Raw genomic sequence first — 15,058 nt, forward strand, 5'->3', positions numbered from 1 at the left:
TATCAACATTAACTCCATATGACAGAATTAAATCTAGCGTATGATTATGGTTATGAGTTGGTCCTGTTACATTTTGTCTGACTCCAAGAGAGTTGAGTATCAATAAATGCTTATCCCCATGTGTCATTTTCATTATCTATGGTGAATGTTGAAGTCACCAACAATTAAAGCTCTGTCTACCTTAACTACTAGATTGGGTAGCAAATTCACCAAGGAAACCAGAGTAAGGCCTGTGTGATCTATATACTCTAGCAAGGGCAAAAGATGACAAATCTTATTTTATTTATATCTGACTGACTTATGCATTATTAGTTCAAAAGACTAAAACTTATATCCTGTCCTTTTCCTTACATCCTGACACTTCAGACAAGTCTCACATTTATAACAATAACCTGTGTGAGTAGATTCATTTAAACTAATATATTCATCTGGTTTAAGCTGGGTTTCAGTCAAACAGAGCGCATTCAAACTAGGATCTGTAATAATTTAATTTACAATTAGTGCTTTGGTAGAAAGAGATCTAATGTTTAGTTGCCCTACCTTTTATGATGTTTAACTTTTTTTTTTTTTTTTTTTCCAAGTTTGACCTTAATCAAATGTTTTCAAAATGATTTAGTGAGTTTTGTGTTTGGTAGTTCGGGTAACCGACACAGTCTCTATATGATATCTAGGTGATACAATCTCTATGCGTTGTAGTTTATGTGACCTGTGTGACGTCTCAAGGCAGCTAGCAGACATTCAGATTAACCAGTTTGTCTGCTTCCTGACCTGGGCCCCAGTAAGTCAAATACTATAATTCTTAATACTAGGAGCCAAATTACGAGAGGAGAGCAGCATGGATTCCATCTCTCTTTACCAGGCCAGGTCTACCCCAAAAACACTTCCATTTGTCTATAAATCCTATGCTATTCTCCAGACATCACTCAGACTTCCAGTCATTCAGTGACCCTAATGTACCATAAACCTCATCACCACAATGAGTAGGGAGGGGGCCGTTACAGTGTCTGACATCTTTTTTTGCAAGTTCACACACCTCTTTAACAATATCTCTCGTCATCTCCGACTGGCGAAGCTGGACATCGTTAGTGCCGACTACAATTTTAGAAAATGTACGTTTAGCATTAGCCACCACTTGTAAATTTGATTTGATGTCAGATGCCTGAGCCTCCGAAATGCATTTAACAATGTTGGCTGGAGTCTTTATTTCCACGTTCCTTACAATAGAATCAACAATTATTAGGGCTCTTTCAACACTATTCTCAGTGGGTGCGTCACTTAGTGTGGAGAATCGATTGGAAACCTTAACAGGAATGGGAGAGTGGTGTCGCTTTGCTGAGCGAGTATGCTGCCGAGACATCAGCCAAACACCCTGCTGCGGAGGCTCTAGAGCCGGAACCAAAGTGTGTTCTCACTGTTCTACCCACATCCGAAACCGTATCTACCGGCTTCTTTTTCTCACTGACCTTCACTAGTGTTCGGATGCGTGCTTCTAGATCATTAAACTTCTCCGTAAGCCTGACTAATTCCTTACATTTATCACATGTGAATCCCTCACTGCTGATGGAAGAGGCTATTGTAAACATGTGATGCAGGAAGCAGTAACATGAGCGAATGCCATGACTTACCGCAATTGTTTGTTGTTATGGTTGTTTTTGAGCGGCGAGGGTTTGAGATTGATGTGGTTCCTAATCCGCAGATGTTTGATATTGATGCAATAATCTGTAAAACACACTGGAGAAAATAAATGAATGCAGTCGATACGTGAGATGAAGACAAGCGGAAAAAGAGATGGGTGCACGGTGTAATACACAGATGAAACGGTAGAAAAGAAAAACCCCAAGCACGTGGTAAAATGGCAAAGGATAAAACTATGAATGTGTAACAATAAGAATAAGCAATGCTAAGCAGGCTAGCAAGCTACAAACACTCATACAGTGACGTCAGGGGGCATATAATTTGATTCTGAGAATAAAAAACAAAGAAAATCCTTTAAACACAATTTATTACCCTGCTAAACATCTGTTAAATCCCAGAGAAATTCATGTGTGAGACAACATGGTTGAGTAATGATGACAGAAATATTTATTTTGTGTGAACTTAAAGTTTTTGTTAAAGGTATCTACCAGAACAACAATATTAATGTAAGTCAGCACACGATGGCATTACATCTTGCTGGGAAACAAATGACTGAAGAGAAGGGCCATAATGTACGCTATGTACTTAAAAAAAAAATATTCCATCTGAATAAAACTAGAGGTAAAAATTGAGAAAAATAGCCCCCTGTGAGATTGTTTCTCATGCAGTAAAACTGTTTCAGGATAATTTAGAATGCAGAGAACAAACAGAGTTCTGGATGAAGTGGATATTTGTCTACAATCAATTGAAACAAAAGGCTGACTTTTGAGAGGTACATGTAACTTTGAGAAACTTCAACTAGTGCTGTGACACGTGAACAAGTATTTTAGAAATGCTTTGTAGCTAATAGTTACATATATGTTCATACAGATACTGAAGAAAATATAAAAATGCTTGTATCAAAATCATATTTAGCACTTTGGTGGTGTTTTTGCAAAAAATGTATCCAAGGGGTGCATGCCCACGAACCCTATAGATGATAAGGGTACACTTATGTAATTGCTTTGGTTCCTCTGCATACCCAGAGAAAAAATCCTGCAGGTGCCCCTGATTTCAGTAACAGCCAGAACATTGATACAAATATACTTGTATTTAAGTATGCAGTGATAATTTACTTATGTAAAATGAAAAGAAAAAACAAAATTTAATGGCATTAATTTGGTATTACTACTTATACACATGTGATGGCACACCTGTACCCACAAGTCCTGAGATAAGTAGGAATTGTGAAACCAGTCTATTTATACAGTCATTAGGAAACTTTGACTCTATAATAAGCACAAGAAAAAATGATTACGATATTCATTATGTTGCTTTAATTTTATATCGCTAGCACAGTCGTTGAATATGTAAAAAAATATGTGAGATCTATTCCTCCGCTCTTTAACGCCTTTCAGTGACACTTGTATTTACACCCAAATTGTGCCAAATGTGTAGAGGTAATATTTGTGCTCCACTAAGATCAGTGAAAAGCCTGTTCAGCCTGGCCTTTTGTTCTGCCTGCTTGCAGGATACCTTAGTTACTTGAAGGCGAGGTCTCTCCTTTGAAAGCCATGGTGAAACAGACCCTAGAGCAATAAATAAGAGTGTTATCAGGAGCTGCTTGAAGGAAGAGGATGCAGCTGGACGAACATGGCTCATGGCTGAGATGGGCGCCCATACTCTCCTGGAGACTTTGAGCTGCTGGAAAAAGGGGCTGCCCCTGCACCGTTTGTTTTTCTCAGCCGTTTCATCCACTGCGACCACGCATCTCGCCCTCTGTTACCTCTCAAACTTTCCTCTCGGCAGGAGTTCAAAACTGTCCTGGGACCCTTATCCATTTAAATCAATACTTGTATATAGCTGAAACCCAATAGAAAAATTTTCGTTTGTCAAGATGTCGCGACCGGAAAGGTTTCCTTTTCATATCTCCAAATATTTGTGAAATGCGTAATAAACACGTGTCTTTTTAAAGTTCAGAACTTACTGCATGTTCCTGGTTTTATAGTAAACGAGTCATACGTGCATGTTTTTCTAATGGTTTATTTTTGAGTATTAGCCAAATTGATTTTTTTTTTTAGAGAACTCTCATTCAAGTTACCCAAACATTTCCAATATAAATGATATATACAAAATATAAGGGATAAAAGTCCTTTTACAGAAGGAAAGTGTGTTTCAAATGTGGGTTTACATGGACTTTATATCAAAGAGATTTTCATCCAGTACAAGCAATCTATATAACGTCTTTTAATTATCAATACATGTGTTTGGTAGTGAACTTGTTTGCTTGACAGGTTTGGCATTTAGAGTCTGCAGGTGATGAACAGTAGCAGACCAAAATTAACTGTGCTGCCCTTATTGGGCAAGATTAAAGCAGAGCACTAAATGTTTACATAAATATTCTATTGTGTGGTATAATGTCAAAAATCTATAAAAAGTCTCCATGCTTTTAACTTTTCTTTTTTTTTTTTTCTCTCACAGGAAAGAACTTGTCCAGTAGCAAAGAAACAGACCTAGCTTGTATTTTGGGGAAGAGATCAAAACATTAAATAAGAGACCAAGATGAGGTAAGCAGTGTAACAAGCCCTGTTGATGTGGTGTCATTCCTTGCTCTTTATTCTCAGCAGTTTTTCTCAAAATCTTTTTTTTTTTTTTTTTTTTACGTTGAACAAAATTATTATTGTTTTGTAAGTATGTGTACATTTTATATGTAAATTGTGTTGTGTAAGTATGTTGTTTACTGTAATTGGTATATGTATCGTCACCGTCATGACTGGTATGTTGCTCGGAACTGCACACAAGAATTTCACCTACTGTTGCACTTGTGTTGGTAGTGTGACAATAAAGTGATTTGATTTGGAAAAAAAAAAGCAGATTCTTTACGTAGCTTAAAGGCAAAAAAATAAAAACCCATGAAAAAATTTACTAATGCACTATAATAAAAGTTTTTAGTTTGAGAGTTATCATTTTTCCTCAACTCAGAGCTGACATGGAGAACTATTGAGCTGTTACATAAATCATGAGAATAAGTTTTAGATCAAGTTACTTGACATCTTACAGTTTTGCATACCTTTTAGCACCGCTGACCTCTGCTGTCACGTGCCTCATTCACAGCAAGCTACAAGCTGAAAATCTGCCGTATCATAGCGTGCAGTTTGACTCCACACGAGTCGCTGTAGGCAGGGATATCACATTAAATCCCCTTAACGGATTTGCCCCCTCTCCTTTTTCACCAATATAGTCCTGTCAGCAGCCTCTGTGGTCAAATTAGGTAGTGTACTTCTGATAGGGTGCTAGTGGGCATGATCAAACCACAATTACCCACCATCTCCCAGGTACAGGACACAGTGAAATGAGTAAAAACCAGAATTGCTGATGATCACTTAAAACCCCGGAAACTTGGTTTGAAGTTTGGGGGATTATTTTGAGTTGACTCTTAATAGTACACAGTTTTGACTCTATTTGGAGTTGGTTCCACCAGCTCTTGTTGTGTCTGTATATATTTTTTGTGGACCCTTTTTGAATTCGGCAAAATATATTTCATCTCTACACTTAGTAATTTGCAAGCAGACTTTTAATGGTGCTTAAGAACTCGCCATTGTGCCATTTTGTTTTCGTGTATTTGATCAGGCTATACCGACTTTTGTTTCGTTGTTTATTTCATAACTAGATTATTTTCAAAAGAGAACACTTGCTTGCAAAGCAGCGAAACAGTTAAGTTTTTCGGTGAGCTTAGGCTCTGCGTAATGAAATGCTGCCTCAGAGCTGCTTTGCTGTTGTCAGTGAACATGTCTTGTATTCTTTCTGCTATACATGAGAATCAACATATACAGTTGAAGTCAGAAGTTTACATACACCTTAGCAAAAATACATTAAAACTCAGTTTTTCACAATTCCTGACATTTAATTGTAGAAAACTTTCCCTGTCTTAGGTCAGTTTGGATTATTATTATTCTGACATTTCACATTCTTTAAATAAGTAGTAGAGAGAATGTATTTATTTTGGCTTTTATTACTATCATTATATTCCCAGTGGGTCAGAAGTTTACATACACTTTGTTAGTATTTGGTAGCATTGCTCTTAAATGGTTTAACTTGGGTCAAATATTTTGGGTTGCCTTCCACAAGCTTCTCACAATAAGTTGCTGGAATTTTGGCCCATTCTTCCAGACAGAACTGGTGTAACTGAATCAGGTTTGGGGGCCTCCTTGCTCGCACAGGCTTTTTCAGTTTTGCCCACAAATTTTCTATCGGATTGAGGTCAGGGCTTTGTGATGGCCTCTCCAATATCTTGACTTTGTTGTCCTTAAGACAGTTTGCCTGCTTTGGAGGTATGCTTGGTGTCATTGTCCATTTGGAAGACCCAATTGCGACCAAGCTTTAACTTCCTGGCTGATTTCTTGAGATGTTGCTTCAATATATCCACATCATTTTCCTTCCTCATGATGCCATCTATTTTTTTGAAGTGCACCACTCCCTCATGCAGCGAAACACCCCCACAACATGAGGCTGCCACCCCCGTGCTTCACGGTTGGGATGGTGTTCTTCGGCTTGCAAGCCTCACAGTGTTTCCGCAAAACTATGGTCACTGTTGCCAAACAGTTACATATTTGATTCATCAGACCAGAGGACATTTCTCCAAAAAGTAAGATCTTTGTCCCCATATGAACTGTTGTCTGGCTTTTTAATGGTGGTTTTGGAGCAGTGGCTTCTTCCTTGCTGAGCAGCCTTTCAGGTTATGTTGATATAGAACTCATTTTACTGTGGATATAGATACTTGTCTACCTGTTTCCTCCAGCATCTTCACATGGACCCTTGCGGTTGTTCTGGGATTGATTTGCACTTTGCAACCAAATACATTAATCTCTAGGATTCAGATTGTGTCTGCTTCTGGGGCGTTATGATGGCTGCATGGTCCCATGGGGTTTATACTTGCGTACTATTGTTTGTACAGATGAACGTGGTACCTTCAGGCATTTGGAAATTTCTGATTTCTTTAGATTTTTTTCCCATGATGTCAAGCAAAGACGCACTGAGTTTGAAGGCGCATCCACTGTGACACCTTTAATTCAGTACACCTCCTATCAAAAGCTAATTGTCTAAAGGCTTGGCATAATTATCTGAACTTTTCAAGCTGCTTAAATTCACAGTTAACTTAACACTGGAATTGTGTTGGTGAATTAAAAATGAAACAGTCTGTCTGTAAACAATTGTTGGAAAAATGACTCGTCATGCACAAAGTAGTTGTCCTAAACGACTTGCCAAAACTATAATTTGCTTATGTTAAATCTGTGGAGTGGTTAAAACATTAGTTTTCTAAGTGAATGTAAACTTCTGACTTCAACTGTAACGTGTCACCATCTTTACAGTGTGAATAGTTATTTTTTTCTGTCTCAATTCCTGAAACGAAACAATTGAAATGATTAGTCAACATTATCGACAACGTCAACAATAAAAACGAATCGGTTACCTAACGTAACCTCGGTTCTCTCTAGATGAGGGAACGAGTATTGCGTAAGCTAGCTTACGCTACGGGAAAGATTCATCTTTTCTGAGATATTGAAGTCAAAAAATTATCCTTAATTTTGTATCCATTGTCAATGCAGTGCAGCAGCTGCATACCTTGAGCGGGCTAGCTAGCGAGCTCATTGGTTGCTCTGCGGCAACTGCTGCAGCCTATAGACGAACTTGAGTGAACTCGCGTCCAATGACAGGCGCCCGCACCGTCACTGTATCAAAGCCCGCCAGAATGGGCGTGGCTAGAGTGCATATAAGCGTAAGTTCGTAGGCTGGAACCCTGGTTTTCATTGAATGAAGCGAAAGTCGCCGTGGCGCGAAGCACGGCCGGCTACGCAATACTCGTTCCTCATCTAGAGAGAACCGAGGTTACGTTAGGTAACCGATTCGTTCTCTTACGAGAGGTTCTCTCGTATTGCGTAAGCTAGCTTACGCTACGGGAACCCATTGTCAACGCCGTGCACGCCAAGCATCCACTGCATGAGCCCCGGGGGTGGGGGGACCCGGAGGAGCCCTTGTGAGTGGGGGAATAATATTTGGCCTGCAAGAGTGCGGGCCAGTGTGTGTGTGTGTGTGTGTGTGTGTGTGTGTGTGTGTGTGTGTAATACATAAGCACATAGTGGGAAGGGAAAGACAGAGCGCCGGTGCCGGTCTATGTGTAATGTGTTCCGTCAGTGCAGCTCACCAGGGGAGCTGTAGCGTATTAAACCGCTAGTAGTTTTGCCTGCAGGGCGGGCACTTCCAGATTGTAAAATCTGACAAAGGTGGAGGGGGAAGCCCAGCCCGCTGCCACACGTATGTCGTGAATGGAAATCCCGCTGGACCATGCCCACGAGGAGGCCATGCCTCTAGTGGAGTGAGCCCTAATGCCTAACGGGCATGGTAGGTCTTTTGACGCGTACGCGGCAGCAATAGCGTCCACTATCCATCTAGACAGTGTCTGTTTCGAGGCGGCGAAACCTTTGGTGCACCCTCCGAACGAAACGAAAAGCTGCTCAGAGCGTCTGAAAGAGGCGGAGCACGCAGTATACAATCTCAGTGCTCTGACTGGGCAAAGGAGATTGGCATCGCGTTCGCTATCGGATGCTGGCAGCGCCGATAGGGAAATGATTTGTGCTCTGAAAGGAGTACCGATCACCTTGGGGACATAGCCGTGTCTAGGCTTTAAAATGACCTTGGGAATCACTTGGTCCAAACTCGAGACACGCAGCGCTGACAGACAGCGCGTGAAGGTCTCCCACACATTTAACTGATGACAGGGCAGTTAGAAAAACGGTTTTGAGTGAAAGGTACTTCAAATCCACGGATTGAAGCGGTTCGAAAGGGGGGGCTTTCATAGCTTCGAGAACTATAGAAAGATCCCAGATAGGAACCGATGGGGGGCGCGGGGGGTTCATCCTTCTAGCTCCCCTGAGGAAGTGGATGACCAGCTCGTTTTTTCCCAGTGACTGGCCGTGCAGGGGTTCAGCGAACGCCGCGACGGCCACCACGTACACTTTGAGCGTGGATGGGGATCTGCCCTTATCCAGCAGCTCTTGTAAAAACACGAGCAGCGACGACACCCCACATGTCCGTGGGTCCAGGTCTCTGTCGGTGCACTATTTTGAAAACACAGACCATTTGGACTGTGTCTTCTCGTGGAAGGGGCTCTAGCGTGTATGATAGTGTTTATTACTCCTTCTGGCAAAGCGACAGGTAGTCGTTGATCACCCACGCGTGCAGCGCTCTGGGTGGGGATGCCAGATCGTGCCGCGAGCTTGAGAGAGGAGATCTGCTCTCACTGGAATGGGCCACGGGGCTGTCAGTGACAGCTGCGTAAGCTCCGGGAACCATGTCTGATTCTCCCAGCGCGGGGCTATGAGGAGCACCGAGTGACGCATTTCCCTGATCCTCTGCATTACCTGTGGCAATAGCGAGATGGGAGGGAAGGCGTAAGCGGGCGGTTGGGCCAGTCCTGGGCCAGCGCGTCCTCGCTTTGAGAAAAATACTGGGCAGTGAGAGTTCTCTTCTGGCGCAAAGAGGTCTATCTCTGCTCTGCCGAATATGCTCCATAACTTCTGGACTGTTTGAGCGTGCAGGGACCATTCCCCTGGGGAAATATTGTCTCTGGACAGTCTGTCTGGGCCGTCGTTCAGGTGGCCTGGCACGTGCGTCGCCCTCAGCGAGCGCAGGTGGCACTGGGACCAACTCAGTATGCGTTTTGTCAGATGGAAGAGGTTCCTGGATCTGACACCGCCCTGACGGTTTAGATAGGATACCACAGATCTGTTGTCCGAACGGACCAGGACGTGGTGACCCTGAATGACCAGGAGGAAGCGCACAAGCGCATACTCGACCGCTATCATTTCCAGACAATTTATGTGAAGGAACTTTTCCTGAACTGACCATAGGCCAAAAACCGGAGAGCCCTCGCAGACCGCGCCCCAACCCGTGTTGGACGCGTCTGTCGAGATGACTTTTCGGCGAGATACAGCTTCCATCGTCACTCCCCCGCTGATACCATTCGGCCACTGCCCAGGGCTGCAGAGCTGAGATACAGGTCTGAGTCACTCTGATCGGCTGGCGGCCCGTGGCCCAAGCCCGGCGAGACGCGCGCGGGTGTTTAGCCAATGCTGAAGCGGGCGCATGCACAGTAAACCCAGCTGAAGTACTGCTGCGGCTGAGGCCATGTAACCTAGCATTCTCTGAAATTTTTTCAGAGGCGTGAGGCTGTTCATCTGAAAGTATTTGAGTGCAGGCAAGCGGGCAGTATCACCGGCTTGTTGGCTGCTGAATCCACCACTGCAGTAGCCTGAGAGAAGGGGACTGACAGGGGGCAAAGCTTTGACGGTGGTCCGGCCGCGGCGGGACTGAGCCGTCGTTTCCTCAACAAAGCTAGGAGGACTTCGGTTGCTCAGGCTTCAGCGCAATCTTAGGCCGAGGCCCACGGGGGGGGGTGGCGGTCTGCGGCGGCTGTCTGAGCGCGTTCTAGGGCGGCCGCCCTGTCGACGCTGAGAAGTCTGGCTTTGCTGAGCTGGGCGCTGTGAAGAGGCTCGTGCAGGAGGCTGGTCACGTGGGCGGCCTGCAGAGGAGCTAGCGCGACGAGGCAGGAAGAGATTCATGGCTTGGGTGGCATTCTGGACTTCCGAGAACGGTCAACAATGCCACTCACCGCGGAACCGAAGAGACCGGACGGAGAGAGCGGCACGTTGAGGAACGTGGAGCATTCAGCTTCTCCCATGTCGGCTAGCGTTAGCCATAGGTGTCTCTCGGTCACAGTCAGCGCGGCCATGCACTTCCCTAGGGCTTGAGCTGCAGCTTTGGTGGCGCGAAGGGCGAGATCCGTCGCGCTCCTTAGATCTGAAACAGCCTCTGGGTGCCTGCCTTTCTCATCCCACTCTCGAAGAAGGTCCGCTTGGAGGATCTGTAAAACGGCCATGGAATGCAGAGCAGATGCAGCTTGGCCGGCGGCGGCATAGGCGCGGCCAACACAGGCAGAAGTAGTTCTGCAGGCCTTAGACGGGAGCACTGGCTTAGACCGCTATCTTGCAGAGGGCGGGCAAAGGTGTGCTGCTACCGAATCCTCGACCGGAGGGATGGAAGAGTAGCCCCTCTCGGTGGCGCCGTCCGCCGAAGCGAGAGAGGTGGAGACATGGGATCGGTTCCTGGCCGAGAGAGGCGCATTCCACGATTTAGAGAGCTCGGCGTGGAGTTCCGGCAGGAAGGGAGCGGCCGGACGCTGGCGCCGCTGGCGACGGCTCTGAAGAAAGCAGTCGTCGAGTCTGTTGGGAGCCTGTTCAGAGGGCGGTGACCACTCGAGCCCGAGACGGTCGACGGCCTGTGTGAGGAGGCGCGTTAGTTCTTCTTCGACTCTGGCGCGGGTCCTGCTGGATTCCAGGGCCGAGGAGGAGGCTTGGGAGCCTGACCACTCCTCACTGTCCGAAGCCATGATGGAACAGCAGCCCTTATCCTCCGCCTCGTCATCCGAGATGGCAACAGTCGCGGCTGCTCGGCGGCAACTGCGTGTCCCGGGCGGGGAGGGTGAGCGAGGCTCGAGGGAGAGGCTCGGCGAGGTAGTCGCTTCTAACACCGGTTCCGGCAGCCTTTGGGAGCGGCGCTTCTTTCTGCTTGGCGAAGCGAAAGCGGCCGGCGGCTTCGGTTTTGAGTGCTTCGAGTCGAGCCCGCAGGGTCGACATCGGAAGCTCCTCGCAGAGGTTGCATCCGCCGTCAGCGAGGGCGAGCTCTGCATGTTCCAGTCCCAGGCAGAGAGCGCAGATGAGGTGGCGGTCTCCGGCGCTGAGAGGGGCGCGGCATGAGGCGCAGGTGGTGCGAGGCATCTTTAAAAAGACGCTCGTTGCTCTTTTTGTGAAGTTCGCTGAGGAACTAGCTTGCTCTAAAAAGGATACGTCGCCGGAAGGTGGCGAAGACGGCCGGCTTCTTCGAGCGCTGTCCAAGCTTGCTAGATGCCCCTCGAATGGCGACGCGGCTTCTGCAGTTCAGAGATGCGAAGAGCTTCGCTGAATAGATGAAAATCAGGGTTCCAGCCTACAAACTTACGCTTATATGCACTCTAGCCACGCCCATTCTGGCAGGCTTTGATACAGTGACGGCGCGGGCGCCTGTCATTGGACGTGAGTTCACTCAAGTTCGTCTATAGGCTGCAGCAGTTGCCGCAGAGCAACCAATGAGCTCGCTAGCTAGCCCGCTCAAGGTATGCAGCTGCTGCACTGCGTTGACAATGGATACAAAATTAAGGATAATTTTTTGGCTTCAATATCTCAGAAAAGATGAATCTTTCCCGTAGCGTAAGCTAGCTTACGCAATACGAGAGAACCTCTCGTAAGAGAACAATTGTCTACAATAATTTTTGTTGTCAAGTAGTCGTTTGATCTAATTTAACGTAACGTGGTGTTAACTGCAGTTCACGCCTGACTGAGGAGTGGAAGAAATACACAACTCACAGTCCAGATGCACTCTGAACTTTCCAAACAGATTCAGGTGATGTAGATCGCAAAGTATGAGGGAATTATACAAAAAACAAATGAGTAAATACAGAAGCACTCTCGTTGTGGAATAACGGAGCCGGAGCTCTTTAAAGGAAACACCCAGATGGTACATCTTAAATGCAGATATATTTAATGTGTTATAGCTTTATTAAAGTTCAAATAATACAGAAGCAGATCATGTAAATAACTACACACCCCGGCACTGGCAGAATTATAAGCAAGTGAGAAAATATGCGCGCGCACACACACACACATATTATACAAAATACACTTACAGTATATTTAAGATACATTCTCTGAAAGCAAGTCTAAATATTTTATGTTGCTTCTCAAGTAAATGTATTTAGTTTTTTAGACAATTATAAATGGAAAACAAGAGAAAACACTTGAAGACTATAGGATTTTTTTGCAGTGAATTTCTTAACTGAATTAAAGTGAATAAAAATAATTTTTTTCCCGATAATTCAGTGAATGTCTTTTAGAGGTATTTTTAAAAGATCATTTTGTCCTCTTTATTGTTAGGTTTCCCCCTATATGTTTTTTTTTTCCTTCCTCTTGGTGTGTATAAATGGGGATAGTTTATAGTGTATGTGCTAGTCCCACTGTACATGCTGAAATTGTGAAAACTTTCTGCTGCGTTGACAAATTGCGTCATCAGCACAGCCGCTCGGCTTGACCACGCACAGCCTAGATTTTCTTGACTTCTGTGCGCTGGCCTTAAAAGAGTGTCACAAAGCAATTGTAGTGCGCATGCGTCGAATGCATTCCTATTTGTTTGCGGTAAGAAAAGTATACTCTGAAAGGCAACATGTTCAGCTGGGCGTGATCCGATCCGGAATGCATACAAATGAAGTATACCTGGGCCTTAATGTCGTTTTTGTGTATAAATGACCATAGAATTTGGAGAAACTGGTGTTAATCTGCTTGCTCTTAATCCTTTAAACGGCATAAGGAAATCGGCGTTCTTGTTTACAAGATGTGTCAGAATGTCACTTTCTGCAAAAACCCTGGAATTAACCGTTTTTAATACAGTAAGTGCATTTAAAGGGCAGGACTGCGTGTTTGTACAACCAATGAGAGATGGTGGGAGTTTTCTGGACTCTGTTTGAAAATGTGTTTGTTAGTTGAAATTACAGTTTGAACTTAAATATTATTTAAAGTTATTATAAAGAAGCATTATATTGTCCACAAAGTTCATTTTCAGATTAAAATTTTTATTGGTTGCTCCTCTAGCATGACACATAACAGAGCAAAACATTTATGTACAGAGTCAATCCCCAACAGCATATATTTTATATATATATATATATACACTCATCTAAAGGATTATTAGGAACACCATACTAATACTGTGTTTGACCCCCTTTCGCCTTCAGAACTGCCTTAATTCTACGTGGCATTGATTCAACAAGGTGCTGAAAGCATTCTTTAGAAATGTTGGCCCATATTGATAGGATAGCATCTTGCAGTTGGAGATTTGTGGGATGCACATCCAGGGCACGAAGCTCCCGTTCCACCACATCCCAAAGATGCTCTATTGGGTTGAGATCTGGTGACTGTGGGGGCCATTTTAGTACAGTGAACTCATTGTCATGTTCAAGAAACCAATTTTAAATGATTCGAGCTTTGTGACATGGTGCATTATCCTGCTGGAAGTAGCCATCAGAGGATGGGTACATGGTGGCCATAAAGGGATGGACATGGTCAGAAACAATGCTCAGGTAGGCTGTGGCATTTAAACGATGCCCAATTGGCACTAAGGGGCCTAAAGTGTGCCAAGAAAACATCCCCCACACCATTACACCACCACCACCAGCCTGCACAGTGGTAACAAGGCATGATGGATCCATGTTCTCATTCGGTTTACCCCAAATTCTGACTCTACCATCTGAATGTCTCAACAGAAATCGAGACTCATCAGACCAGGCAACATTTTTCCAGTCTTCAACTGTCCGATTTTGGTGAGCTCTTGCAAATTGTAGCCTCTTTTTTTCCTATTTGTAGTGGAGATGAGTGGTACCCGGTGGGGTCTTCTGCTGTTGTAGCCCATCCGCCTCAAGGTTGTGCGTGTTGTGGCTTCACAAATGCTTTGCTGCATACCTCGGTTGTAACGAGTGGTTATTTCAGGCAAAGTTGCTCTTCTATCAGCTTGAATCAGTCGGCCCATTCTCCTCTGACCTCTAGCATCAACAAGGCATTTTCGCCCACAGGACTGCCGCATACTGGATGTTTTTCCCTTTTCACACCATTCTTTGTAAACCCTAGAAATGGTTGTGCGTGAAAATCCCAGTAACTGAGCAGACTGTGAAATACTCAGACCGGCCCGTCTGGCACCAACAACCATGCCACGCTCAAAATTGCTTAAATCACCTTTCTTTCCCATTCTGACATTCAGTTTGGAGTTCAGGAGATTGGCTTGACCAGAACCACACCCCGAAATGCATTGAAGCAACTGCCATGTGATTGGTTGATTAGATAATTGCATTAATGAGAAATTGAACAGGTGTTCCTAATAATCCTTTAGGTGAGTGTGTGTGTGTATGTATGTATGTATGTATGTGTGTGTGTGTATATATATATATATATATATAAAATAATAAACACACAAATGTAAATCTATAAGTCCCTCTCCACTGCCCCTTACAGAGAGGAATCCAAATATGCCAAATAGCTGCCCCACTTTTTATCAAACAACTTCCGGTTGCCTAGCCTTCTATACAACCACCCCACCCATCGCTGTGCACCACTCCTGAAATGTGGGTGCTCCAGCCGGCTTCCATCACCTAGGGATGACCTGTCTGCCGATTATAACACTGGCTTTTTTTTTATGTGCTTATCCCCTATATTAATGACCACCACATCACCTAAAATACAGAGTCTGGGGCAAAGTGAAATGTTAGTGCCCAATATGTGACGCATAAAACTCTGAAACCTCAACCAAA

The 15,058-nt window shown here is 44.5% G+C and overlaps 1 long non-coding RNA gene across 1 annotated transcript in view; it reads left to right on the forward strand.

Moving 5' to 3' along the window:
* Positions 1-15,058, forward strand: part of LOC127624277 (uncharacterized) — a 47,827-nt gene that overhangs the window by 9,210 nt on the left and 23,559 nt on the right. The window contains exon 5 of the long non-coding RNA XR_007968140.1: positions 4,096-4,181. This is a non-coding gene — a long non-coding RNA (uncharacterized LOC127624277). The remainder of the gene's footprint in view (positions 1-4,095; positions 4,182-15,058) is intronic.

Source organism: Xyrauchen texanus, chromosome 30 (genome assembly GCF_025860055.1).
Source record: "Xyrauchen texanus isolate HMW12.3.18 chromosome 30, RBS_HiC_50CHRs, whole genome shotgun sequence".
NCBI lineage: Eukaryota > Metazoa > Chordata > Actinopteri > Cypriniformes > Catostomidae > Xyrauchen > Xyrauchen texanus.